Source organism: Chelonoidis abingdonii, chromosome 8 (assembly GCF_003597395.2).
Source record: "Chelonoidis abingdonii isolate Lonesome George chromosome 8, CheloAbing_2.0, whole genome shotgun sequence".
Classification (NCBI taxonomy): domain Eukaryota; kingdom Metazoa; phylum Chordata; order Testudines; family Testudinidae; genus Chelonoidis; species Chelonoidis abingdonii.
Window position 1 is genome coordinate 86,252,470 of NC_133776.1, and position 27,619 is coordinate 86,280,088.

The following is a 27,619-nucleotide window of genomic DNA, read 5'->3' on the forward strand; positions in this document are numbered from 1 at the left end:
GGGAGTCGTAGTTGGAGATGCCTGGTGAAAGTTAATCACCGAAGCGGCGGTAGGCAGTTCCCAGAGCGCCTCGGTGTGTCCCATGGTCGTGCCGGCTTCGGCTTTGTCACCTCCAGGGACGCGGCGGAAGATGGATGAGGTGTGGGCGGCCGCTGGGGCTGGGGCCCGCGGGGTAAGCAGCGGGGGCGCTGCCCCCCGGGCGGGGGACGGGGGTGATCTCCCGGCACACGAGCGTGCACGGTTCCGTGCCTGGCTGCACCCAGCTGCACCCCGGGGCTGCCTGCCTGGCTCGCTGGTCACGCCTGGGCTGTGCGGCTGCGGCAGGCTCGAGTGCACCCGAGAGCGGCTCCCGGCAGCCCAGGGGCAGGAAGCAGGATCCGCCATCGCTTTCCCGCTGCTGCCCTTTGAACTGCTTTGTGTCCGCCAGCAAAGGGGGGGCGGGGGAGCGCCGCCTCTCCTCCCCCGCTCGCTGTCACGGGACTTTACCGGCGTTTGCTGGGACAGGGATTTGTGACTCTAGCTCCCTCCAAAGGGCTTGACGGGGGGAACAAAACCGGCTGGATCCCGCTCCTCCCTCTGGAGCCGCGAGAGGGGGGGGACTGCCCCCCCTTGCTGCCCATCTCTTCCCCCCACACGCCCTGCCCTAATCTCCTCCATTCCCCCCTCGAGTCCCGGGGATGAGGCTGCCCAGCCCCTGGCTCCCCGCAGATGGCGGAGGGGGGGGGGCGCTGCCCTCCCCTTCTGTTCGCTCTCTGCACCTACAGGGCTCTGGTGCAGGTGCAGTCAGGCTTTACTGGCGCTCTGCCCACGCTGTATCGCCCGCAAGGAGCTGGCTTGCGCTGCCGGGGGTTGTCTTGCCTCTCTCCCCCGTGCCCTGCTCTAGCGGGGGGAGGCAGGAGCTGGAGGGCTGGGAGGGGAGCTGGAGGGCTGCATTCAGTTCCTGGCTCTACCACAGCTTCCTTTTGTGACCTCAGGGGGCAGAGGTAGTCTGTTCATTAATAACTGTGAGGTACTTGGATACAAGAAGGGTGGGGGGTATTTATCAGACAGAGGAAGGGGGTTCCCTCCCCCCTCCAGCTTGCCTGAAAGCCCAGAGAGAGCACATGCCCTTCCCCAACACCAAAGTGTGAGACTGCAGTGCCCCATCTGCACCCCCAACCCCAAACCTGTGGCATAAGAGCATAAGAATGGCCCTACTGGGTCAGACCACAGGCCCATCTAGCCCAGTATCCTGTCTTCCGACCGTGGCCAATGTCAGGTGCTCCAGCAGGAATGAACAGAACAGGTAATCATCAAGTGATCCATCCGCTGTCACCCATTCCCAGCTTCTGGCAAACAGAGGCTAGGGAAACCATTCCTACCCATCCTGGCTCATAGCCATTGATGGACCTATCCTCCATGAATTTACTACTTTTTTGAACCCTGTTATGGTCTTGGCCTTCACAACATCCTCTGGCAAGGAGTTCCACAGATTGACACTGTAGTTGTGTGAAAAAATACTTCCTTTTATTTGTTTTAAACCTGCTGCCTATTAATTTCATTTGGTGACTCCTAGTTCTTGTGTTATGCAAAGTAGTAAACAACATTTCCTTATCTGCTTTCTCTACACCAGTCATGATTTTATAGACCTACGTATCTCCCCGTAGCTGTCTCTTTTCCAAGCTAAAAAGTCCCAATCTTATTAATCTCTCCTCATTTGGAAGCCATTCCATACCGCTAATCATTTTTGTTACCCTTTTCTGAACCTTTTCCAATTACAATATATATTTTTTGAGATGGGGTGACCACATCTACACACAGTATTAAAGATGTGTGTATACCATGGATTTATATAGAGGCAACATGATATTTTCTGTCCTATTATCTATCCCTTTCTTAATTATTCCTAGCATTCTGTTTGCTTTTTTGACTGCTGCTGCACACTGAGTGGATGTTTTCAGAGCATTATCCACAATGACTCCAAAATCTCTTTCTTGAGTGGTAACAGCTAATTTAGACCCCATCATTTTATTGCCTAGTCACCTAGTTTTGTGAGATCCTTTTATAGCTCTTCGCAGTCTGCCTGGGTCTTAACTATCTTGAATAGTTTTGTATCATCTGCAGATTTTGCCACCTCACTGTTTACCCCTTTTTCCAGATAATTTATGAATATGTTGAATAGGACTAGACCCTGGGGGAACCACTATTTACCTCTGTCCATTCTGAAAAATGACCATTTATACCTAGCTTGTGTTTCCTGTCTTTTAACCAGTTACCAATTAATGGGAGGACCTTCCCTCTTATCCCGTGGCAGCTTACTTTGCGTAAGAGCCTTGGTGAGGGTCCTTGTCAAAGTCTTTCTGAAAATCTAAGTACACTATATCCACTGGATCCCCTTGGTCCACATGCTTGTTGACCCCCTCAAAGAATTCTAGTAGATTGGTGAGGCATGATTTCCCTTTACTAGAACCATGTTGACTCTTCCTCAACAAATTGTGGTCATGTATATGTCTGACAATATTGTTCTTTATTATAGTTTTGTTATAGCATCTACATAAAGATTCTGCTCTCTTTTTCCATCCGCCCCCATGGCCTCTTTAAATTCGAAAGAGGGTAAGTGAATCCATACCCACCAGCTGGGATGTGTCAAGAGAACAAGTTTTTCACTCAGTTTGTAATAATCCCAGCAGAGTCAGTAGTTATAGTTTTGTGCCACTTCCTGCAAATCTCATTTAGCTCCATAAATTTATTTCAGTTCTTTATTCTTGAATAAGCGTCAAAATCCTGATAATCACTGAAGCTTTGGGCAGGGTCTGGGCTTAATGATCTTTGAGGCCAGACACTGAGGTGATGGCAAATCGGGAGAATATGTAGGTTGGGATTCTGTTTTTGTTAAACCTATTGAATATCCACCATGAGCCTGACCCTGCAATCCAAGCACAGGGATAAATCCTATTAATTTCAGTGGGCTACTTACCCAGGGCTAGCTCTAGGTTTTTTGCCGCCCCAAGCAAAAAATTTGCCACTGCAACCACTGAGAGCACAACTGCCCAAGCAAAAAATGACTAGAATGCCGCTCCTGGAATTGTTCCGCCCCGCGCATGTGCTTGCTTTGCTGGTGCCTAGAGCCGGTCCTGTATTTACCTATGTAAGGACTGAAAGATTGGGCAGTAAAAGCTAGATATTGAGTACTGATGAAGCATAGCATATAAATTGGACCCAAGGTGGGTTTAAACCTCCTTTGTTCTCTTGGGGGCAGCTAAGAGCTGATAGACCCCTCCACATAAATTGGAGCAGCCCAAGGTTCCCACAGCGGTGGCTTCCTAAGAGTTGTTCTGCTAGCTTAGGATGCCTGCAGCACAAGGCTCTTCAGTAATGCCCCTTCCTACTGCTGCTTCCTATGCTGGAGGAATCCTCAGCTGCTTGGTTAGCGTGTCTCAAAGGGGCCACAGCAGGGACCAGAGTTCTGGCACTAACTGTCACCTCACATAAAATTAGTGGCTTAATCCTGGCAAAGATCCTGGTTTTAGTCCCAAGGCGGTGTGATAGAAGCAGGAGATACGACTTGTTCAAGGGAGGAGAGCTTTGCTTTAATTTTATTTTGATTCCAATATATAATAATACCTAGTGTTTACTTAGCATTTTTCATCAGTAGATCTCAAAATGCTTTACAAAACAGGTAAGTATTATTATCTGCATTAAGGATGCCTGTTGCAGGCTCTGGTACCTTCCACAGATAATTAAGAATACAATCCAATTAATGAAAGCAGCACTGACAAACCAATTACCTTTTCCCACACACAGGAAGCCATTCCACAAAACCACAATTTCCACATCAAATAAAACTCCATACCATATTAGCTCTCAAATCTCAATTCTCCTCAAGCACCCGCTCAAATCAAAGGGCTTTGTGGTGTGTCTTGTAGATCAATGTATTTAGGTTATTCCAGACCAAAGGAGAGGGAGCTGGGGAGTGAATTCCAGGGCTGAGGGGCCTCATGGAGAATATTCTGTCAGTTGGTCCCTTATCCAAGCTCTGTCATTCAAATAAGTGTCTGAATGTTAGGGAGCTTATTCAAAGCTGGAGTCTGAACCTATCAGAGTTGGCTCTGGATCTACTTCTGTCTATTAATAGAAGAGAAAGAGTTATTCAAAATTAGAGATTGCCCAGAACTGGAACTCAAAATCTAAATTCAGTTTACATGACTCCTAAGATTTCACTAGGAGGGTGGTGAAGCATTGGAATGGGTTATCTAGGGAGGTGGTGAAATCTCCATCCTTAGATGTTGTTAAGGCTTGGCCCTTGGCTGGGATGATTTAGTTGGTGTTGGTCCTGCTTTGAGCAGGGGGTTGGACTAGATGATCTCCCGAGGTCTCTTCCAACCCTCATATTCTATGATTCTAAGATGAGGGAAACTTTGTGAAGAATGCTGGGCCAAAATTTTGTAAGGTCAGCATGTGACATTTTGTCATAAATGGATCTGAATTCTCCTGTGTCAGCCTCAAACACAAACTCTGAATCCTATCCTAGTGCTAAACCAGATCTATATATCTTGTCCTCTTCCTCTGCCTATTGGAAATAGAACACCCTAGGATTGATGTTTCCCTATGTTGTTCATTTTGAGTAGCACTACGGACAATATCCTCTTCCGCAGTCTGAATGCTTGATGTCATGTCATAGTTATTCTCTAGGAATGTGTCTGCCCTGGATTGTGATGATAATGCTCAATGATGACCTAATTGCAGCATTCTCACTGTGTAGGAAGAGTACTTGATTGTGGCCTCTTAGTTTGTCTTCTCACCGAAGAGATCATTGCCTCACAATACAGTGCGCCACCAGTGCTGTCACTTCACTGCATTATTTAATGAGCTGTTATGAGGCTGATTAGCCAAGGTCTTTAGATGTATTAGAGTCCTGGTGTCTAACCCTTAAGAACATAAGAACGGACATACCGGGTCAGACCAAAGGTCCATCTAGCCCAGTATCCTGTCTTCCAACAGCGGCCAGTGCCATGTGCTTCAGAGGGAGTGAACCTAACAGGCAATGATCAAGTGATCTCTCTCCTGCCATCCATCTCCACCCGCTGACAAACAGAGGCTAGGGATACCATTGCTTACCCATCCTGGCTAATAGCCATTTATGGACTTACCCACCATGAATTTATCCAGTTCCCTTTTAAATGCTATTATAGACCTAGACTTCACAACCTCCTCAGGTAAGGAGTTCCTCAAGTTGACTGTGCGCTGCGTGAAGAAGAACTTCCTTTTATTTGTTTTAAACCTGCTGCCTATTAAAACCTTCTCTGAGCAGGTGTAGATAATGGAGGTAAAAATGCCTGTGCCTGGTCTAGCTTTCCCACCATTGCTAACACCGTGGAATTGCACCAGTGCTAGTACAAGAGTGGGAAAATTCTTGAAAATTGTCAGTATGGAATGAGCCTCAAATATTAGGTGACACTAAAGAGAAAGGAACAATGGTCTAGGTGCCATTCCTGGTGCTACTACAGAATTCGGGCTAGATCTGCAAAGGAGACGTAGACTCAGCATAGCAGCACCTAATTTTTAGATGTCGTGCCTCCTAATCGAATCCACAGCTCTGAATTAGGTGGCCAGGTTTCCTGTACAATGCCTGGGAGAGTTAGGCACCTAAGAATGGGATTCACCAAACTGAGCTGAGAGCTGCCTAAGCTAGCCAGTGGGAAATGCTGAAGAGAGAGGTAGGGCCTAAGTCTTGCCCCTCAAAAGGAGTTGGGCTCCTAACTCTGGGCCAGAGGGAGGTGCCTCCCTCTATTCAGAATATAAGCCATGACTCCTTTCCTGACGTAGATGCCTGTGCCAGGTTAGCCTTTTCATAAAGGTGGTGGAGGATGTGGGAGACCTAGGTTTAAATCCCTACTTTGCCTGATGTGGAACAGGGGGTTGAACCCAGGTTTCCCATGTGAATTTAGCATTCTGTGGATTGGTGTAATCTAGGGTGGGAATTTCTCCTGGTGGAGCTGTTCCACTTCGTATGAAATGCTTAAATGTTTGTTGGACCAGGGAGAGTGAGTGAGAATAATTTTATTGCCCAGTGATTAAGGGATGTGGTAGACCCAAGTTCAAGTTGCTGTTCCAATGAGTATTTAATTATTTATACAAAGTGGAATAGCTATGACAGGAGAGATTGAGAGTAGCCTTCCTTAGGATACCTTCGAGCCCAATGATCAGGGCACTCGCCTGGGACATCAGAGACCTGCTTTCAAATCCCTGCTCCCCAAGAAGTTGACTGGGGGGTTTGAACCCAGGACTTCTGCTTTCTGAGTGGTGCTCTATCCTCTGGGCTATTGGTCCCATCACCACAGCTGTGGTTTGTGCAAGACCTGGTCTGGTAGGTGGCCTCCGAGAACACTTACTGACCTGGGCTCTGCAGGTGAGACTTTTGAGGGAACCCCTAGTTTGAGGATCTGACTGTACTTTAGTATGAGCTAGGCACTGGATGTCAAGATTTAAGCAGCTTTATATATGCCCACCACAGGTTGGATTGTTTCAAATCAAAGCAATTTAAATCACTGATTTTAATTGTGATTTAAATCAGTAAGCAGGGAACCTTGATTTAAATCTGGAAAGCCTCTGTGAATGTAAGGCATGATTAAAGTTTAAAGTATTATTCACCTACATACATACTGTAATATTGGGTATATTCTAAATGCCTGAGAGAGTTGACCTGTGGAGGGAAGAGGGAATGGAGAGAAGCAGGGAGGTAGGGAATGGAGGAAGAGAAAGCAGTGAGGAGGAGACAAAGGAAGTGCAATGGTAACAGAGAAACTCAGGGCACAGGTTAACTATGGGCACTGTGGCACCATAGCATAGATCAAGGGTAGGTAACCTATGGCATGCGTGCCAAAGGCGGCACACGAGCTGATTTTCAGTAGCACTCACACTGCCTGGGTCCTGGCCACCAGTCCAGGGAGATCTGCATTTTAATTTAATTTTAAATGAAGCTTCTTAAACATTTAAAAAACCTTATTTACTTTACATACAACAATAGTTTAGTTATATATTATAGACCTATAGAAAGAGACCTTCTAAAAATGGCACGTGAAACCTTAAATTAGAATGAATAAATGAAGACTCAGCACACCACTTCTGAAAGGTTGCCGACCCCCTGGCATAGATGTTTCCTGTACCGATGTAGGTAATCTACCTCCTTGGCTGGTGGTAGCTAGGTTGATGGAACAATTCTTCCTTTGACCTAGCTGTGTCTACACTGGGGCTTAGGTCAGCGACATAGCTAGGTCAATCTAAATTTTAAGTGAAGACCGGGGCTGAGAGTATGGGACTACATCAGAGGTTCTCAAACTGGGGGTCGGGACACCTCAGGGGGTCATGAGGTTATTACATGAGCGGTCGCGAGCTGTCAGCCTCTACCCTAAACCCTGATTTGCCTCCAGCATTTATAATGGTGTTAAATTAAAAACACTTGTTTATATATTTATAAGGGGGGGGAGGTCACACTCAGAGGCTTGCTATGTGAAAGGGGTCACCAGTACAAAAGTTTGAGAACTACTGGACTGTATGAATTGCAGAGAAATGGGAGGGGCAGAGATGGGCTGGAAGGAAACTGGGAAAAAAGCAGAGTGCTGGATTGTTTGGTGAGCATTATGGAGGTGACTGTGGCTGTGTGTCACACCAAGCATCCCTCGGTGTCCTCCAGCACACTCTAAAATGTCACCTATGGGAGAAAGGAGGAGGAGGGAAGATGATTCCCGGTAGACTACATGTTCACACAGTGAAGCCTTTAGTTTCTTCCACTGCAAGTCTGCAGAGAGCTCACTGCTTCCCCCTGACCCCAAGAGATGCCTCCATTTCCTTTCATTTGCCAGTGTTTGGACAGCGGAAGTAGGTGGGGCACTATTGAGTTCTCTTATTAACTCTATAATTCACTGAATTTCCTAGTCTTGGTAGAACTAGATATTTGCAAAGTGTGATCAAATAGAAGATTCAGGTTCCTTTAAAGGGAGGCTGTTGTGCTGCTTCAGTCCCAGTGACTTTTACATGTGTTTGCATTTGATATCTGAAGCCTAGGAGTCTGTGTTCATGATCGAGGACCAGAGCTGACTACTGAATTCATATTTCTGACTGAGGCGAGGCTTAGTGTGAGTATGGGGAGAGGGGTGTTCGAGCAGCCCAGTATGTACAACACAGCTAATAAAAGGAAGAAGTGTCCAGTCTTTCTGTGGTATAAGTGTCCTGTACTGCTGTCACAATTCCTTTCAAATTCTTAGGACTCTTAGGACTTTCAGCACCTTCTAATATTGCAGGGATCTCTTTGTGTATACCTGCCATGGACCTGAGTATCAGTGTGTTGAAAAGCGTGGCGCCTCAGGTTTGAAACCACCTGGCACTTTGAGTAAGAGTGGGAGTTCTCTTTGGTTGCCTTCTCAGGAGCCTTTGTTCCCCACATGGTTTGTGCAATGTGCTGTGTGTCGTTTGGCTGTCACTCTCCACCCCCGGGTTAACTGCATCTCACTGGTGATTGTATGGTTAAAAAGTGCTTTGGGATTATATGTAAGTGTAAAGTGTTGTTAGGATGAAGCTCTCCAGAACCAGAATGCATTGGAGCAATTGCTGTTGAAATGGACCATGCTATACGTTGAATCTTATCTATTTGTGTTGTACTATTGATTATCTTTCTTTCTTTCTTTCTTTATTCTTGGTAGCCCTCACAATTTTATTTGTTGTAGGTTTATAAAACTCTCTGTAGGTGTCCGTCCTATTGTCTTTATGGCCATCCCATAAATTAAAATACACAATACAAAATACACTATAAAGGACTACTTACCACACCTTGACATGCAAATAAATATCTACCAGCTAAGATGAGAATGGTAAAATAGACCCAACCCCTGCAGCCCTCAGTCCAACCTCTCCCCAGCATCTGCCTACTGTTCTGGCTGCTTTCTCCAAACCACCACCCTTGTCTCAGTTTTATCTGGATTAAGTAGCAAACAGTTAGCCCTCACCCAGTCCCATGGTCATATAGGGTGATATAGAAAAGAGCCCAAGCCAGATTTTGGAGTGCTCAAGCATCCACAATGAGGGTTAGATTTTCAAAAGAGCTCCACTCCTACTTAGGCACCTAATTAAGGGTCATATCTTCAAAAGTGCTTGGCATCCAGCAGCTCCCATTGTGATGCTATGGCCAATTTTCAAAAGACCTCAGCGTGTTGAGTGCTGAACTCCTGAAAATTCCACACAGAAGTACTGGGTAATTTGTTCCACTGCTGTGGCTGGGTCAGCTGTGAAGCTGGGTGTCCTCAGCCTGGTGAATAAATTGCAGTCTGTGCCGCCTCATTAAATGTTGCCAATAAGAAAGAGCTCTTGAGGCAGAGACAAGGGTTAGATGACACAGTGGTAAAAACTCCTGCAGCAGGTCTGTAGTTTGGCTCGTACTGTTGAATTGATGGAGATACATGCCAAAGCCCCATGTATTGAAAAAAAAAAGTTTATTTCTTTATGTATGTGTTTAATACCTTAGGCTGATATTTTTGAGGCCTTTTGAGATCTTTGGGTTTAGTATATTACATAAGAGTTTGAACTGAAGCCCATTACAATCGATCAAAAGATTCCCATTCCTGTTTTCAAAAAACAAAACAAACAATTTTAAGCAGCTTAATGTGTATTTATTGAAGAGACAAGTCTCTAAGAAATAATTTGAATATCATGGCTTTCCATTACTATATGTTAAGAAGGAAATCAGAAGAACAAAAAGCTACTTTTGAAAAGTGTTCATGGGAAACAAACTGGCAAAAGCCAGGAAACTCAATCCTAAGGCTAATGAATACTCTGTCCTGAACTCACATTGTCTCTTTTGTTTCCCACACTCTCATGAGCTGCACACAGATTCAGCTTGCCAGTCTTTACCCTTGTGACTGAGGTCTGCTCCACATACAGTTTTTGTTCTGATTTAACTATGTTGGGGTGGAGTGTGATTTTTATCTTTCACCGATACAGTTATACCGACGCAACCCCTAGTGTGGATGCAATACTACCTGTATAAATACCAGTATAATTGAGTCTGCCCTAGAGGGGCTGTACCACTTTAACTATATTATATTTTAACTATATAACTTTTGTGTGTAGACAAGGCTTATGTGTACCCCAGGAAAATTAGGACCTGTGATACACCGTTGTTGCAGCTTCATGTTGGAAGTTCTAGTGTAGATAGGGCTTAGAGCAGGCCTGGACTGCACATTAGTTGAAAAGCCATTGGCAAGCCTACACTAGCCGTTCTGCTGTTGATACCACTGGCACCGCTGCACCCATGCCAGTGCTACAATGGAAAGTGTTAAGGAAAAACAGTGTGGTGTAGATGCACCTTTAATGTGCTGCTGTTACTTGTCACAGCAGCAATGAAATTGATGGAATGCCATTACTGTGGGGATAGCTGGAAGATTCAACATTATGGAAGCCCTGTTCTGCCAGACTGCGTCTGGACTATTCAGTAGTGCATAACAGGTGCTTTCTACTGTGAACAGCAGTAAAAACTGGATGTTTACTAACTGCAACAGTTAAATTTATTCCAGTATTGACTAAATTATAAACAGTGGTTTCTGAGCAGGCAAAGATACCAAACATAATGATCTGCTAGCATGATCTGATCTCTTAAAAGTGACTGTTCTGTCTGCCAAAGTTTAGCAAGCTGTTTAGTGTTGCTGTTGTTTGTTAGGTGAAATTGGTCCAATTTGTAGCCCATTTAAAACAAAAAAAATGCATTTTTTGTTTTTTTAAAACAGAAATTGATTTTCTTTGTTCATTTGTCCTATAAATGGGCTATTAAACTTGGTTTCACCAGCAGAGGGTGCTGGAGCTCTGTCAGAACTCAGAACCAGCCTCTCAAATTGATTGGAAAAATCTGATCAGACCTTCCGTGATCAAATCTATACTTTTTTTATTTTAGGAAAATAAAGTTTGAATCAATTACCTGATACTCACTGTCTTGCTGTATTTAGTTCCATCAAAGGAGAAATGTATTTCTTCTAAAAATTATCCATTGCTTAAAAAAACCTTGACGTTCTTTGTCTTTTTTGCTCTCTCTCTCTCTCTCTGTAACCCTTTGAATAGAGTTTCATGTGTTTTGTCCTCAGCAGAGATTATCCTCCTTTTTAGATAATGTATTCTCATTTCACTGCTTCTTTTTCATTTTTTTTTGGTCGGAATTAATATTTAGAATCAGTTTAATATTTAATGCAGCTTTTATTAGGAGGATATAGGCTGACCCTGTAATTAGTTCCACTTAGGTATGAGGGGAGCAGGAGATGTCTGTGTGTGTGGAGCTCATTGTAGAATTGAGGCTATACTCTTATTCTTGCAGTGGGATGGATAAAAATCTCTGAATAGGTCTCTTTCAGCTCTCAGTTCTGTGACCCTAATATTAAAAGTGAGCTGCAAAGGACTTAAATGCAAATGAGCTTGTGTTCTTGTTGTTGTTGTTGTTGTTGTTGTTGTTGCTTTGCTTCTTTATGATGTATAAAGAGGGCCTGAAAGATTTTTCTTTTTTCAGAGAAGAAAATTTGCTTTTTTTTAGCCTTAGAAATATCAAGAATATGAAGTCTGCTGAATGTCTCAGAACATGTTCTATTGTGAGTTCTTAGAACTTGGTATTGAAATTTTAGCAAAGACTTCCTTTCTTCAAAATGTTCAATAATCACTGCAGTTAAATAGCTGTTAACAACGCAAACAATACACTATCTGACTAAACAGCCTTTTCCCTCTCACTTGCTAAACGTTCATTCTTTTGTGGTATCATCATATTGTTAGTTCTAATTTCAAATGCAAAAAAAAGTTTATTTATATATGATATGGCTTTCTTTATACAACACACAGAGGAAAAAAAGAGATGCATAAGTCTAATATTTTTCTTTGTAAGTGACCTTTAAGACAAGTAAACTGCAGTCTAGAACAGAGGAATTAATTCTGGTTGGGAAGAATAAAGAAGCCTACGTATAATTTTCATTGTGGCGAAGTATTGATTCTACTGGAATCCCATGTCCTCTATCAGTTTTTATTGTGGCACCTTTCCATAATAATGTGTCGACATTGGGGGGGGGGGGAAGGTAATAGAGTAATATTAATAATAATACAAATAATTACTGATATCACTGGTAATGGTGTTTGTGATTGACAGTCCCACATTTAAATATTCATTGATGAATATGAACTAATTTGATCAAATGATCATTGTGTTGAAGTGCATGGAAAGCTGCCCCGGCACTGCAGTGCCTTTTTATACACAGCTTTATAACACACTGTCCACTGTGGATCTGATCTAAAGACCACTGAAATCAATGGAAATCTTTCCATTGACTCCAGTGGGCTTTAGATCAGATCCTATGTGGAGACAAGCAGTAAACTTTTAAATCGTAAAACACTTCAGTAATAGCTTTTTACACCCAAAGATCTCAGCGTGCTCACAGGTCCTCTGTGAGATAGGTCCTTATTAATATACTTGCTTTAGAGATGAGTCAATCAAATCCCTCCTTAAGAATCTGATCTTGAAGCCCTTACTCAGGCAAAACTCCCATGTAAGTCCATGGGAGTTGGGCATGGATATAGGCAGCCAGAGTGAAGCCAATACGTTTAATTTAATTTTCTGTAGTTGGTGATTGCTTAGCAGCATTCTAACTATTTCTTCCAAATTGCTCTGTAAAAGGGGGCCTGTGCTTGCTTGTTATAGCACTTCCCTTACAGACTGTAACCGAAAGGGATTAATGGTAGAAACATTGTCCATTTTATTTTCCATTTCAGTGGGTGAGGCTGCTGCTTTTGTTCCATTGCTCACACTAAAGTCCCAACTTCTGTGTGCTGGGCTGGGAACTGGGTTAAGGAACTGTGTTTATACTGCCCGTGCTAGTATTAGCTGGAACCATGTTCCTCAATTCAATGTAAAACCTGGGATAGACAGGGTCTGAGGCTATCTATGGCCATGTCTACACTACAAGTTTTGGTCGACACAAGTTACGTTGGCATAAAGCCGCCACAGTTAGTATAATGCTTGTGGGCAGCATGTGTACATGGCTCCTTCCGTCAGTGCTGCACATACTCACCAGGAGTGCTTGTGTCAGTGAACAGTGTGATAGGTATCCCAGTGTGAAACTCACCATTCTTCAGCGCACTATCTTTGGGGAAGTTTTGACAGTCCGTGGTGGGACAGAAACGAGGGGTGGCTGTGAGCAAGGGGTCAACATCCCAGTGTGCAAAACTCTCCGTCCCATAATGTTTGTATCTTTTTAAAAATCTCATGAACCCTACGCAGCCCCCCTCCCGGTCAACCATCTCTGACAGAAGCATGTGGCATGACACAGCTCTGACTTACTGTAATGAGTGTTGCAAGCATTCGATGGTATTTGCGGAGCTGTAAGAAGAACCACATCAGCGGGGAACATGATGATTTCTTGGAGGGCAGATTGTTATGGAACATAGTGAGAACCAGTTCAAGGTTGTGGGTGGCATTCATGGAGCAGCTGTAGAGGGTGGAATGCTGCTTCTAGGCCTCAAACAGGCACTTACTGGTGGGATTGCGCTGTACTGCAGGCTTGGGATGATGAGCAGTGGCTGCAGAACTTTCAGATGCACAAGGCTACATTACTAGATCTGTGTGCCAAGCTCAGCCCAGGCAGGAGGACACCAGAATGAGTGCTGCACTGAAAGTGGAGAAGCGAGTGGTGCTCTCACTGTGGAAACTTGCAGCACTGGGTTGCTGCTGGTCAGTTGGAAATCATTTTGGAATTGGGAAATCCACTGTAGGGGCTGTAGTCATGTCAGCGTGCAGGGCCATTAATTGTCTCCTGTGGTGCAGGACTGTGACGTTTGGCAACGTGCAGGATGTAAGGGCTGGATTCGCAGCAATGGGGTTCCCGAACTGCGGTGGCGCAATAGACAGCACACATCCCTATTTTGGCACCAGACCAACTTGCCTCCGAGTACATCAACAGAAAGGGCTACTTTTCTATGGTTATGCAAATGTTGGTGAATCATCGGGGACACTTCAACGACATCAGTGTTGGCTCTAAATACTGGCAACGTTTTCTATAGCCAGTGGTGATTTTAGCTGATATCTCTCTCGTGAAGGTAACAAAGGCACAGAGATCACAGCTGCTGCTGGCTTCCCAATAGCCGCCTGCAGGGGCGGCTCCAGGTCCCAGAACGCTGAGTGCGTGCTTTGGGTGGCAAGTCGCGGGGGGCACTCTACCAGTGGCCGGGAGGGCGGCAGGCAGGCTGCCTTCGGTAGCATGTCTGCGGAGGGTTCGCTGGTTCCGCAGCTTCGGTCCACCGGTGGCATGCCGGCAGGAGGTCCACCGGAGCCGCGGGACCGACGACCGGCAGAGCGCCCCCCCGCGGCATGCCGCCATGCTTGGGGTGGTGAAATGTCTAGAGCCGCCCCTGGCTGCCTGGGCCCAAATGCTGCTAGTTTGTGTGCTGCAATGATGCCTGCTGAAGTTATTGCGACTGGCATGGGAAAGTGTCCTACCGCGGAGGAATAAATATGGCTGCCATCCATAGAAACCTTTGACAGAGAGAGTACATCTCAGGAGGATTCAAGGGTCATCACTGTATACATAAACAAACTGCCCCTTAACGCCCCCCAACTCTACAGGAGAATGAAAATCAGATGATAACACTACCCCTCATTGTTGTACCACTATCTCTTCTAGTGAGAGTAAATTAAAGTTAGTAGCTGTGACCTGTTAAGTTGGAGCACCATCAGAACTTCTCTGTAATGGGAAACACAATTATACGCTTATCCAAGGTTCCTAACCCTGCATCGAGCTTACCCATGCTCGACTGTCAGGACTGATTGCTCTGCGGTGGAATCTCAAACAGGTCCTGGCTCATGGCATAGCTGGACCACCTGGTCACATGTTCCCCATCCTCTTTCTTTCCTCCTCCTCGTCTTCACTATTTACACTAGGGGCAGGGCTGGATTAATTTTTTGTAGGCCCGGCACCAAACATATTTGTGAGTCCCCTGAGGAATGAAGGGTCTAGGGGCAAAAGCACAGCGGGCAGGGTGGATTTGATTTAAATCATGATTTAAATCACTAGTCAGGAAGACTCAATTTAATCATGGTTTTCTACATAAAAGTGCAATTTTGTTGGTTATTATAATCTTAATACATATTCTTCATAACTCAGAGATAGATGTAGGTTTCATTTTTAGAAGGTACACACTATATACATTTTTAAACAGTGATTTATTTTGAAAACTTTTCAGATGAATTTTACAGCTCTGTCAGAAAATGAATGATTGTTTGCTGATTTCATTTACTAAAGATAATTGAAGCAGATATTTTTGAAGTCACTGAGAGGGGAACTATCACCAATTCAACAGGTTAATCATTAATATTTAGAGGATTTTCTTGCCAGGCTGTATTATGAGAAGAACATCACCAGACAGACATTTATATTGTTTTATTTAACTAAAACAACAACATTAAGTATTCTGGATTTTTTTCTTCAACAGCAAATATAATATTTTAACAAAAAAGCATATGTCCCTTGCTTCTCTCATTTCTCTCCAAACTTCTTCTCCTTGTCCAGATCTATTCCACCCCTAACAATCTTCTATTCGTTGAACTTTTTGAAACTTTTCACTTTTAAAGAGAGGTAAGGGATTGACTCTGTGTACACAAATTTGCAGAGAGACAATAGGGTTGAGGTCTGTTATTTCTCATCTCTCTCTATATATTTATTTATTTTATTTTAAAACATTTTTGCTGCTAACAAGCACGTTATCTCTGGAGACACAAGTCCACAGTTTGAAAACTGCAAAACTAAGAATCTCTGATGGTATCTTTCAGCACTGAGTCCCATTGGGTAGATAGAAAGATTAACCTAAATAATCTGTACAGAAGCCTGTGGAACCTCATAAAATTGGGTCCCTAATCCATGAACTATTAGAACTCATTTACAAAACTTTTCTTAAACATTACATGCCTATATTGTCTCAAACTATAATCCCTATTCCATGTTGAGATATAATGTATCTTAATTAAAACTACCTTTAGATAGGTTTTTTCCTCAAAAATCCGATTTAAATTAAAAAAATCTCGTTTTGATTTTTTTAAAAAAAGTCATTGATTTTTATCCACCCTGACAGTAGGGCATGTGTGTGGGGGGGGAGATTGGTCCCCAGCTGGAGCAAAGCAGGGGCCAAGGGCAAGAGCGCAGCGGGTTATGGGCAGGGGGAAGGATTGGTCCCCAGCTGGAGTGAGGCAGGGGCCAGGGGCAAGAGCACAGCGGGGCATAGGGGGAGGATTAGTCCCTGCTGACTGGAGCAAGGCAGGGGCTGGTGGGGGGGAAGGGGAGCTAGGGTTGGTCCCTGGAGCAAGGGAGGGGCTGGGGGTAAACTGCAAGTGCAGCAAGGCTGGGGGTAAACTGGATCCCCCTCAGTCCTGCCCACATAGAGTGGGTACCTACCTCCTCCCTGGTTCTAGCCCATTCTCTTTGTCTCTCTCTGCACTGAGCTGAGGGTGGAGGTGCACTGAGCACAGGGCTGGGGGTGCAGGGTCTGGGAGGGAGTTAGGATGCAGGAGCAGGCTGGGGGTTCGGGTGCAGGATCTGGCCAGGAGCTAGGGTAAGGGAGGAGGCTCAGGGTTGGGGTGTGGAGCACTTACCTGGGGCAGCTCCCATTTGGTGCAAGGGGTGCAGGTGGGAATGTGTGTGTGGAGGGTGTTGCAGGAGCTCCCATTTGGTGCTCAGGGTGAGGATGGGGAGGGGGCAGGAGTCAGGGCATTGGTCTGGTGGGGCTGGGTATGCGTGGGGGGTGCAGGCGTCAGGGCTGGGAGCTGAGTAGGTGTGGGGGTGCAGGAGTCAGGGCAGAGGGCTGAGGGTGTGGGCTGGGGTCGTGGGGGTGCTCTCAGCCCCCTGTCCTGAGTGACTCACAGCAGGGGGCTGGAGGAGGTGTGCCCTGATTCCACCCCCTTCACCAAGTCCCCATCTCCTCCCCCTGAACGGGGAGCACACTGCGGCTTCACTCTTCCCTCTCCTTCATGCCAGCAAACAGCTGTTCGGTGACCAGGGGAAGTGCGGCGAGGAGGAACGAACGGGACGCAGCACACTCCGGGGAAGAGGTGGGGGAGTGGGGAGCTTGGCTGCCAGCAGAGCCTGCTGCAGCAGAAGCCAGCAGGACCAAGCTTCTGCCTGCTGCCCCCACAGAAGAGAGCGGTGGGCGGGAGCGGAGAAGAGCAGGCTGGGCCAGGGCACCTTTGGATCGTGGGTAAATCCGGTACTGACTAGGGGCTCATGTCTCGGGCTCCTTGAAGGAATCCATGGTGGCCTGCAGTGTCTCTACCAAGTATGGGATGCAGCTCTTTGTAAAACTGGCAGGTCTGTGGCTCGACACCAGATCAACTATTGGCCTTCTTGGCCTTCTGATATGGCTCACACAGTTCCTTTGCTTTCACACGGCACTGCTGCTGATCTCCGTCATGCCCCTTCTCCTGCATCCCCCTGGCAATCTGCTGGTAGATGTCAGTGTTTCTACACCCGGTCCATAGCTGTGCTTGCATACTCTCGTCTCCTCACAGGCCCAGTATTGAATATCTCCTACTCCAAACTGGAGCACATCTGGAGTGTGTAGCTGGCATGGTCAGCTGTACAGTTGCACGCAACAGTGGAGAGCAGCTAGGTATGCTTGCCAAGCTGGACAGTCAGGAAAAGGCATTTGAAAAATTCCCAGGGCTTTAAAGGAGAGGGGGACCTTCTAGTCTCTGTGACCCATGGGCAGCAGAGTTCACAATTGTGATCAGAGCGGGCAGTGTTTGGCATTGTGGGACAGCTGCTGGAGGACTGTTAGGGTTGACATAAGTCATGCAGTGGCTACACTTGCGCTGCATCAACCTCAGTACATAGACCATGGCTCAGTGCTGCTCAGGAAGGTGTTACTGCGTTGCTGTAATGGGGTACGTACATGGATAAGTGACCAATTTAAGTGTAGACACACGCACAGCTAGGTAGATGCAAGGTGGCTTATGTCAACCTAACTTTGTAATGTAGACCAGGCCTATGTACAAGTTTTCTACAGTAATTACTTTCCCCATAGCAGTTTGCTAAATTACACAGTCATTAAAATTTTATTGTGTAAAATTAGCAGGTTAATAAACTGCTGTAGAAAGACACCGTGAGCACTGAGAGGGTGAAACAAGACCATATGGCCCATGAGAGAGACAAGGTGGGTGAGGCAATATCTTTTATTGGATCAACTTCTGCTGGTGAGAGAGATGAGCTCTCCCTTAGATATGGCCCATAACTGTTCAAATGTCTGTATTCTGGAGGGCAGAATTTTCCTAATAACCCCAAACATGCTAGGTTTTACAGCAGTAATTTTTAATATCATTGGTATGCAAATACCCATCATTACCATCTCATGGTGTACGATGACCTGTTTCACATTGAATTTAAGCCTCATCCTCACTTTTGCTGGGACAAGTGAATTGACATTTCTCTATTCACAAGGTGCAGTTTACCCCATTCTCACCTGAGGGGAAGCTTTAAGGAGGCTTTTCTTGTAGGTAGTGTTATCTACTGGATACACAATTGGAAAGGCGTCATGAGTCTCTTGGGTTCTGTTCCTGGCTCATCCTTTGACTTACTGACGTTGGGCAAATCACTTATCCCCTCTGCACCTCAAGTCCCTTCTCTATAAAGCAGCAATAATGATTCTTAGCCAACTTTGTAGGATTTTGGGATCTGCAGACAAAAATAAAAACAGAATATTATTATTATTCCTTTTTAACCACTGCACTCACCCAGAATAAAGCCCTTGATGTTAATAATCTTATTTCTATGGGGAGAGCAAGACAAGGAAATATCCTCTCTCATAACTACCTGTTCTCTGGCTCCTCTACCTTCAGTAAACTTCCTAACCACATCTCTTTTTCTGGTTCCATCCTGTATTTTTCTATTGATTGCATGGTCTTTTCATATTAAGCCATTATTTAACTCAGTCTGCAGCTTTAGCCTTTTTCTTGAAATTCCATAAATCTCTGAGTGAAATGAGCGTGTAGAGCCATAGTCTCTTCTTTTCTCTGGCAACTTTGTGCCACTCACACAGTGGGGAACTCACAGGCATTGGGGAGCCAGTATAACCACTGCCCCTGGAGCTTTCAGTGTAGGAGGGGGGCTGGGGCAAAAGGGGGAATGGCCACAGTGCTGCTGTGATGTGTGTAGTCTCCAGGGGCAGCTCTGTGTATTTTGCCACCCCAAGCGCAGCAGTCAGGTGGCTTTCGGCGGCGTGCCTGTGGGAGGTCCGCTGGTCCCATGCCTTCGGTGTACCTGCTGCCGAATTGCTGCCGAAGCTGCAGGACCAGCGGACTTCCTGCAGGCATGCCGCCGAAGGCAGCCTGACTGCCACCCTCACGGCAACCATCAGGCCGCCCCCTGGTGCCTGGAGTTGCCCCGGTAGTCTCAGCTGACATAATGGCCCCCAGGGCCCTAACCAGCAATACACTTTCTATGCTAGGGATGGGGGTGGCACTGGTGTTGCAGCATTTACACCCCCGCAGCTGTATTTAGTGGACATTAGGCTCAGCTGGGAATCTGTCCCATTTAGCGAGGGTGATATGAGCAGCTTCCTAAAATCCAGCTGCTGAGGAGAAAAGAGAACAAAGCTGCAGTGGTTACTGAAAGGAGAAATTTTAAATGGGGTAATGTTAAAGAATGTAAAGAGCGGCACCCCTCAAAAATCACAGTTTGGGGGATCCCAGGTTATCAAGTAGTATTTTAGGAGTAGGATGGGCTCAAGATTTATTTTTCTACTTCTAAATTGTTTCCACAGTGATATTTATCTTCTCTGCCTTGAATACACCTAATGTAACCTTTGCCTGATTGCATAACTTGGCCTGAGAACGCTGGCGTGGTTATTAGGAATCTCTTTCTTGTGCTGTTTCCTGAATTCCCACATTATAGTGTGATCTCTGTGTGGAAAACTGCTAGCTTCCTTCGCCTGGCAGCACTTGAGTCAGTGTGTGCCATAGCTCACGAGTATTGCGCTAGCTGGAGAGGTGGGGGAGCGAGGATGGAAAGGAAGAACATTTTCTGAGGAGAATTTGGATTTCATGCATCTCTCTTTGTTCTTTTCCTGTTCAGATAAACCTGTTATCTCTGATCGCTTTAAAAAAGCGCTGCACTAATGTTCTTTTTGAATAAACAGAGGAAGATGGCTTGAGGTTAATATGCCTTGGGCAAGGCAAGCCATTTTTCACAATGTGAATTAAAAATATTTTGCTTTGTTGATGAACCTCCATTTGCCACGCCAGAAGTTTTCTTTTGGGATGCGGAAGGGAGGCAGTTATGTGGTGGGATCATATGTTTCAGGGGTATTTATAAATCTTTAATCCAGCTATAGCTATATATTTCATCACACTCCTCACCATAACTTCTGGCATATATTGTCCTCTTTTTACCTGTTCTAGCTGTAATGTTGTGGGAATGTTAATGAATTGTGTACATGTGTTTGTACATTTGTTTTTGCTAAAATTTTCCAGCAAATGAGCATCAGTTACAGAAAAAAGGTTGTGTGTTTATACATGCAGGCTTTTGGAATTTCTGGGGGAGGGTGGCTTTATTTTCCTGAAATTGTTTCCAGATTATTTTTATATTAGATTTGTGAACATATGTAAATAACTGTCTTGTGAGTAAAGCAATTAAAAGGTGAAAGGCCGCATCAGGCTGTCCTTCCTCACAATAATAGTCCCACTGAACTGACCTGAATAGGTGAAGACAAGGTGGATGAGGTATAGGGCTGCTCACTTTCTAATTGAACAAAATGGAACACCCCTGCCCTACCCCTTGCCCAAGGCCCTGCACCTTCTCTGAGGCACCCTCCCCACTTGCTCCAGCCCCCCTCCATCCGTCGCTCGCTCTCCCGCACGATCACTCACTTTCACTGGGCTGGGCAAGGGGCTGGGGTGCAGGAGGGGGTGAGGGATCCAGCTGGGGGTGTGGACTCTGGGGTGGGGCCTGAAATGAGGGGTTCAGGGTGTGGGAGGGGGCTCTGGGCTGGGATGGGGGTTGGGGTATGAGAGCGAGTGAGGGCTTTGGCTGGGGGTGCAGGCTCTGGGGTGGGGCTGTGGATGAGGAGCTTGGGGTGCAGGGTGGGGCTGGGGCCAAGGGGGTTTAGAGTGTGGGAGTGGGATCAGGGCTGGGGCAGGGGGTTGGGGTGCAGGGTCCGGGAAGGAGTTTGGGTGAGGAAGGGTGATAGGAGGTTGGGCTCCAGGATGGGGGCCAGGGCTGGGGCAGGGGGTTGGGGTGCAGGGTCCGGGAAGGAGTTTGGGTGAGGAAGGGTGATAGGAGGTTGGGCTCCAGGATGGGGGCCAGGGCTGGGGCAGGGGGTTGGGGTGTGGGAGGCAGTGCAGGTCTGAGAGGGAGTTAGGGTATGGGAAGGGGGTCTGACCTGGGGCAGGGGGTTTGGGGTTCAGGCTCAGGCTGGGTGACGCTTACCTAAGGCGGCTCCTGGTTGGTGGTGCAGTGGGGCTAAGGCAGGCTCCCTGCCTACCATGGAGCTTTAATGGCCTGGTCAATAGTGCTGACTGGAGCTGCTATGGTCCTGGTCAAAAGCCGGATGCCTGGCAACCCTAATGCAGTAATATCTTTTAATGGACAAATTTTATAATGCTAGCAGCATGGTTTGACCAGTGACCAACAGAAGTTGATGCTTGCTGAACAGTTCTGGAAATTGGTGTTACTTTAGGGCCTGATCCTGCAAATTAAATGAAGCTACTCAATGGTGCAAATATAAATGTGAAAAATCAGGGAGATGAATTGCCATGGGGGATAGACCTCTTCCTGCTTTTCTTTTTCATCTGATTCTTTCTTGAAGTTGCAAGTTACTGAAAGAGATAGTCACAAAACAAATAAACACTGTCTCCCCAGTAATCTCCATCCTGCTTTTGCAGACAATGAAATGACCTCACATAGAGGCGATGTGGCAAACAAAGGATTAGTTTATTGTATGTAAACAAAGGAGGAGGTGAATTGTGAGAAAGGCAAGGAAATAGTTTGTATATAAATATTCTGCTACCCAAAAGGTCCCTTTAAGAGGAAGGGCCAAATTGTTATCTCAGACCCTGTTTGGATTGCGGATTTGCTCTGATTACAAGGAAGGGGTGCAGTGTACCCCTAGCATAGACAGATGAAGCTGCTATTTGCACCAGTGGAGCTTTCTCGTTTCAAGCTCCAGCACTGGTGCAGAAAGCAGCTTTGGCCAACTATGCCAGAGGTTTGCACAATTACACTACACCAATGGTTATGGTATTGCCAATCCTAAGTGTTGAAAAACTATGAGGCAGGGCCCCCAAAATAATGAGGTTGGATTAAAAATAATGAGATTTGGAAATATTACATGTTGGGTTCTTTTTCCTTGTCTTCTGTTTTTGAAAGGCACGGCAAGGGTTCTGTTTTTAAGCTTAACTCTGCAACCAGCAGGGCTAACTAAGCTTCCTTCGAATTTCACCTTTCCGTTTTTTTTTTAAAGTTAATCACATGATTCTAGGAGCTGAGATTTTAAGAAAAAACAAATCATGAGACTGTAAAATCGTGACAGTTGACAATATTGTGGTTGTATTTGGGATAAATATTCAAGTCTAGAGAAGGCATGGAGCATACCCTCGTCTCAAATCTATCGTTCAGGTGCAATTCTGGGAGGGCAGTGAGGGTTTTAGACGTGCAGAACTTGCAGGTTTGGGCTCTGGAAGAATATTTAATAGTTTTATTTTTGAGTAAAACGTTTAGTACAGGGGACTCCTCCTTTAAAATATCCTGCTTAAATGCACTTACCTGATTTTCATGTATTTAGTCATCTATTTTTTCCACGCTTTCAATTATTTTCTGCATATGGTATAAATTGGAGTTATCCCATTTAGTCCTGCTGAATTGGCTTGGTGTTTTAAAAATGTGGGGCCTTATCCTGCAAATGCTTACGCATATGACTGACTTCATCCCAGTGACTTGTCCCACTGAATTCATGCTGATTTTCCTTCTGCACTGAAGTAAGGCTAGATGAGGCCTAATGAACCAGGATCATTATATATATATATACACATACACACACACACACACACACACACACACTTATTATTATTTCATTATTTATTAAATATCAGTAAGAACTGCACAAATGAACATATGGAAGAAGATTCCTTGTTTTTATAACATCACAATTACTTCCCTACCTTGCATGGATGTTAGAAAGCTTAAAGTAATTTTTATAAAAGCACTTTGAGATCACTGGATGAAAAGTGCAATTACTATTTTTTTATTTATTATTATTTAATTTTACATACAATGTCTTTTGTATATGTAAACAAGTATATATAATAAAATATGTTACGAATATAGTCATATTTATATATAAATCATTTATATATTCAGATATATGCTTCAAGCTGTTTACAGCTTGATATTTGTAAAAGCATTTTGAGATCATTTGATGAAAAATGCTTTATAATAATTGTGTTTTTCATCCAGTGGTCTCAAAGTGCTTTTACAAGCATCAAGTTGTCAAACTATTTTACAGCTTAAAATATATATCTTAGTATCTAAGTAGGATTGTGTATATAGACTCATATTTATATAGAAATCGTAGCACCAGAGTGTGCATGAGCGGTGCACAATGATAGCTCACAGTGCTTTTCACCTTCAAAGCCCTTTACCAATATGAACCAATTAGCCACTACAGATAAAGGGCCAACTATTACACTATAAAGTTTGTGCACACATTTAACTTGATTTTCTTCAGGAGAATTGCACACGGTGATTCAGGTGACCAAGGTAAAACAAGATTTCTAATCTCTGGTGCTTCTGCTTCCAACTTGTTGAAAGGTATTTTAAGGAATTCAGGAGAGATGGTTCATTCTATTTTGTCCCCTTCCTCCTCAAGATTAAAACAGGCTTTTAGCTTCTTCAGGGGGCTGTGGTTCTTCCCTAGATGTCATTTTCCTTACAGTATTTCCTGCAGGGGCACTAAGTCCTAGTTACGCCTCTCCTGAGGCTAGAGGTTCAGAGTTAAGTCTCCCTGCTGCTCCAGCAAGAATACAATGGAAGCTTGTCTTGGGTTTCTGTTTTTTTTTTTTTAAAACGTGTGTGGCATGACTGACAAGCCAGTCAGCCAACAGAAAACTGCACCGAAGATGGAGCTGTCCAATAGACATAAGAAGAGTGGCTGGGAAGGCTTTCTTCTCTCCTGCCTGTTCCTGCAGTTCTACAACACACTGAAAATGCTCTTTCCAGTCTGGACTGTGTTCAGCTAAACTTTCGGAGGGGGTTTCTTTTGGGGTGGCTTGATGATGAGGCTCCAGCAGCAGGGCTGCAGTGTGGCTTAGGAAGGCTCCTGCTAGGGGGAGGTGGAGGAGGTGTGCTTCCTGCATTCTTCTCATAACATACTCACACGGTCCCAGCGGGGAGCCAAGCTGGGGGGAGAGACAGAGTCAGTCGGAAGAAGGAAAAGGGAAGAGAGAAGCTGCTTAGCTGGGGCTTGATCTCTTTTTGCAGGATATTCTCCTGCATGAATGGGAGATCCGCCCCTGAGGTCTAGGGAGCTCAGGAACCTGATTTTGCGCAAGGCAGATTTTTTAAAAAGAAATACTTCGTGTGGGAGCTGAGATCAGTAACTTTCCTGCGAGGTCGGAATGCAGTGGTTGGATGGCCGCTTTTCCCTCCCTGGGCAGAGGGGGACTGGAGTTTCCTGTGCAGTTCTGGGATTGACAAGCAGAATTTGTACTTAGCAAATTGCCCTGGGACGGAGGAAACTTCTAAAGTTCTGTTCTCCTTTTTGCCATTTTTTATAAGTCACATTCTTTCTCCCAGGAAAACCAGGCACGTCAGATCTGACTGCAGTTGGATTTTTTTATACATCGATCTCGATTGCTTGTATTAAAAAAAGTCGAGCCATAAATTCAGCCCGTAGAATCCCCCGCAAAGCACACTATTCGTTTTGCAATTTAAAAAAAGGCAACCCCCCTCCCGCCTGTTTTATCGACACTGAGAACGAAGGAAGGATTTGCAATGAAAGCTCGCTGAAGGGCAACATCTCTGCCTCTGCCTGTGAAGCCAGCCTGTTGAGTCGTGTACTGCAGCCACCGTCCCTCCTGAATCCAGTGTTTTGCCCTTTACTCCCTGAGTAAAAAGAGCACAGAGAGAAAATACTGTTGGCAGCAAGGCGTCCTTTGTGGAGCTGACCCAAAAAGCTACACGAGTCCAGTCAGTTTGGAAAAAAAGAGGAAAATCCTTTTGTCTCCAGCTCAAAAGTAGGTAAGAGAAGTAAGTGTTTAGGCACAGTGGAGCCCGCATTGTGTGTGACAGCGTAAACCTAAGAGTTAGATTTGCTCTTCTCTCTTCTGGATAGTTCCTTCGCCCATCACTGTGGTATCATTTTTTGAACCTTCACTTCCTGCAGATATTTAAGCTTAGCCTTGCAAAATTGTCGTTAAAAGTGCACCAATGACATTTTGCTTGCCCTGGGTGACTGGGCAAGTAGAATTTTGCAAGGCTGGCTTGAGTGAGTTTGCACCGCTCTGGTTAACGGCAGTGGTGTTTCTCGTTTTCTTCCACTTCTGTGGAAAAATAAAAATCTGGATCTACATTTCAAGATTTTCTGCTTTTGCTGTTTTACAGAGAAATACCAAGGACTCAGTGTGCGTGTGCATGGGGCGTGTGTGTAATCTTGGCTTCCATATTTTATCAAGATTTCTTGCTGCTGCATTGAAGCTCCAGTTATACGTGAAGTGTTTAATGAATGTGTTTTATTCTCTGTTGTGCTGATCAAATATAAAAATGTTGGTCACCAACTCTGTGCGTGTGCATGAGTGTATAACAATGTATTATTTAGTGAGCATGGTGGGTGAACTTGGCGCTGTACTGAACCTATAGGTAGTTGGCAGCTGTGCCTCTCGGAGGTTTCATTCTAAGTAAGATGAACAATTCTGTATGGGCATGCGCAGAGAATGACCGGATGAGGGCCCAGTCTCATAGCAGGGCACCATACTTTTTTGGGGCATATTGTTTTCTTTAGTGGGTTAGTGTTAATCCACAGTGCACGTCTGTGAGAACTGTTTTACATGCTTCTAATTTTTCTTCTCTCTCCTTACTACACCCACCTTCACTTCCTCCAAAACTCTTATGTCATGGCCACAGAAGGCTCTCTGAGATTCCACCCGCACTATACTAGGGCTGCTCTTGTCTATGGAGAGTTCTTGTTCCATGTTGAAATGTCTCCATAGGACAGTTCTGGCTGCTTCTGTGGCATTCCCTGTCTCAGTGCCAGGTTCTTCCCCACTGTGTGGATTTTCCCTGAGGATAATGCAGGAAATTCCAAGTTTTGGCTTGGAACATTTCTTTCACAATGTCCCCTTCTTTCTGGAGGGGTGAGGTGTGGACTGGGAGTGAAAAGACCTCCTATTCCACTACCATGGAATGGGCAATTGTCAGTGCCCTTCAAATTCGTGGATCTCCTGAGATCTGCAGAGGCCTTGTGTCTCTGCTTAGCTACCCTGTTGTCCCTTCACCTTAGCAGACCCGACTTTTCAAGGAAGCAGCATCCATGCCTGACTGGAAATTCAGTTGCAGATCTGTGGAGTGCAGAGGGGAGCACACTGCAGAGCATGACTGTTGCTTTGCTCCACTTCTGCCACCTCATATTTATTTTGGTGGCCAAGGCTCCCTATCCCCAGAGCTCTGAGTCAGGTCCCAGGAAGCATGCTATAGAGCTGGTGCTGCTTTCATTTCCAAAGTGGGAAGTGACATGGTTGGCTCTTTCTGCTCATGGAAATGGAGCAAAGATTATTGCCCTTTGCCAACCTGACTGGGAGTCTAGTGACTGTGAATTGAATCTGTGGTCCACATGTAGTGTAGAATATGAGATCTGAACTGCCAGACCATCCTCTTACTTTTAATTTGAACGTATAAAATCTCACTAGTATATAGTGTACTTTAAAGGGCTGCTGATTTGGAAGTACTTAAGGTCAGACAGTCACATTCCATAGGTTGCTAGACTGGAGTTCCTGAAGAGGCTATAGCATGAATGTTTGATCCATATAGAAATAGTTGGTAAGTACTTTTATCTCTGCCCCGCCACCTTCCAAAAATACTATGTAGTGAAAGTGCCTTTGAAGAATTGTCTTTTTACTGCTTCTTTATTCTGAAGTGGGTTATATGGCAACACTTCTGTGGTACATTATTAGTGAATTTCCATGGAGTTCCCATGATGGTATATATACCATCCACATTAATAGTCAAGGGCACTAATGTTTTTAATTGCAAAATGACTCATGATGCACAGGCACTTAATGTTGGCTGTAACAATTTATGCACTCATTGCCACCTGGTAGGGATCTTTCCAGAATAAAGAAGATTTATGATTGTAAATAAAAGCTTGAATTATGTACTTTCAGATGTACCCTGACTAACACAAGCCATTCACCTTGTAAAAGAATATTAAGACTGAGTGGGAGTACAGAGAATTAAATGTTTTTCCTCTTCCCCATTCCCCACCTTCCATATAAACTGACTATTTTCATTTCATATTTAATAGTAGGGCTGCAGTTTTTCATTGCCAAGCATTCCTTACAATGCTAGTGAAAGTGATGATTTTTGGATTGCAAATTTTC

At 45.0% G+C, this 27,619-nt stretch overlaps 1 protein-coding gene across 3 annotated transcripts in view; it reads left to right on the plus strand.

Annotated features, from left to right (window-relative positions):
• AMOT (angiomotin) overlaps positions 1-27,619 on the plus strand; it is a 92,323-nt gene continuing 64,704 nt past the window's right edge. Inside the window, exons 1-2 of one of the 3 annotated variants that reach the window (XM_075068811.1) lie at positions 1-172; positions 24,822-25,265. The gene's annotated coding sequence lies outside the window, so the exon portion shown is untranslated. The remainder of the gene's footprint in view (positions 173-24,821; positions 25,266-27,619) is intronic. The other 2 variants (XM_075068812.1, XM_032766964.2) reach the window with 2 other exon arrangements.